Here is a 2,012-nt window from a genome sequence, read left to right as displayed (position 1 = left end):
TAGCTTTTACATATTCAGTATGCACACACAGACTGTCTTAGTCCGTCTCCCGAAATGTTAACCTCATCAAGAAGGGGTTGACTCTTCCATCTCTCCGTCAGTATAGAGACTTCTCATTGCTCCCTTTGGTCTTGCACTTGCCCTTGTTTTTGCAAATGTCATATGTCTTTTCTTTCTACTACAAAAAATTCATTCACAATGATACAATTTTAATGTTTAAAGTCCAATATTTAGACCGATATATTATTAAATATTAAGCTAAGAATAGACTATATTTTAGAATATCTGTGCCTGAGTCCTGATTTCATCATTTGCTAGTGACATAACCTTATGAAAATATTTGAAAACTCTTATTTTTTTTAATGGTGGCCAAATTAAGACTGCCCGAGAATTTGATTTTATTGAAGAATAGAGGCAGAACAAATTAATGATCAAAACTGCAAAATAATCAGCAACTTTATATAACCAAATCATCAACCCATGCAAGAGCTTAAAGCAATCCTACAAATGTGTTAATTAAGTGTAAATATTTAAGGGGAAAAAAAGCAAACCCCAACCAGTTCCAGGCAATAATGATAATGCATGACAACAAAAATTGCTATTCACCCAAATGATGGGTATTCAAAGCATTTGTTTATGCACACTCACCTTAGAAGTTATGTGCATTTTTAAATAACTCCTTTGCTTATGAAACATTTTTGAGTACTGAATCAGAACTTTTAGCCATGAGTTAATATTATTGCATCTAACTAAATTTTTTAACTTTAATAATCAATAAGCCTTCACTTACATATGCACATTAAATCATGAAATAATTCCCCCATGGAAAACAAACAAACAAAAATGCTTTGTATTTTTAAAGTAGCTTTTAACTAAGTACAGACTTACCTTTAGTTTGCTTATGTGCTATAGAACATATGTTGGGATTTTTTAAAAAAATAAGTTGTAAAATTTGTGTTTACTAGCTAAATCTCTACTGCAGTGAGCTTATCATATGTGAGATTCAAGTCAGTTTCTTTTATTAGTGCTTAGTTAATAAATCATATTTTAAATCCTCCATAAAACTTCCACAGAGTTTCATGGAACATTAGTTTATGCCTGAATTCATGTAGGAATTGAAAATACCTAATACAATCAATGTGGGAAACAGTTAAAAAATAATTACATTAAAAATGTATCTAACAAATCTCCAATAAGATAGTAAAATGTACAGCATTTTCCTAATATATTTGATTATATGACCTTATTTCTAAAAAGACTATTAAGAATCTAGAGTAGTACTGTCCACTGGACATCTTTGTAGTGATTAAAATGTTTCACATCTGTTCTGTTCAAAACCCGAAAGGATAGCTCCTAGTCACAAGTGGCTATTGAGCACTTGAAACATGACTAGTGTTTTAATATTATTTAATTTTAATCAAATTTTTAATAGCTACTGATAACTAGTGGCTATTTTATTGGACAATTCAGGTCTGTATTCTCAAAACACATTTAAGATACGCTGTTCTCTCATTCATTCTACGAGTGATTTGTTTAGATGGCAAGTGCCTCTAGGGCACTTCCACGAGGACTGTGATGATTGCAGACATCCCCATGGAACACGACCGGAGAACAGCACTAATGACTGCACTAATGGGGAAGCCGGGGCAAATGTCTTTAGTAATACATAAGGTCTAAGGGTAAGCAATGGCAGTTGGATGAGGCAAAAGGAAATACAAATTCTAAATTTGTTATTTGTTTCAGCTCTCTAGCAAGCACCCTCATTTACTTATCCTCTGTAGTGCTATAAGAAAGAGAGAACAACAAGGAATAAGTTAAATTGAATTGTTATAGTAATGATACAGAACTTATTTTCATAGACAAGACGAGAATTGGGCAGTAAGAGACAAAGACTGAAAATGTATTTCATTCCAAGATTACTAAATTATCATTATATTTATGATGATATATGCAAATGTATATATGATCATGCAGATTGGCTTACCTTGCAATTCTATCGTCTTTACTGATTT

The sequence above is a fragment of the Propithecus coquereli genome, unplaced genomic scaffold (assembly GCF_000956105.1).
Source record: "Propithecus coquereli isolate 6110/MARCELLA unplaced genomic scaffold, Pcoq_1.0 Scaffold97, whole genome shotgun sequence".
Taxonomy (NCBI): domain Eukaryota; kingdom Metazoa; phylum Chordata; class Mammalia; order Primates; family Indriidae; genus Propithecus; species Propithecus coquereli.
The sequence above is the reverse complement of the archived record's forward strand: the minus strand, read 5'-3'. Positions refer to the sequence as shown.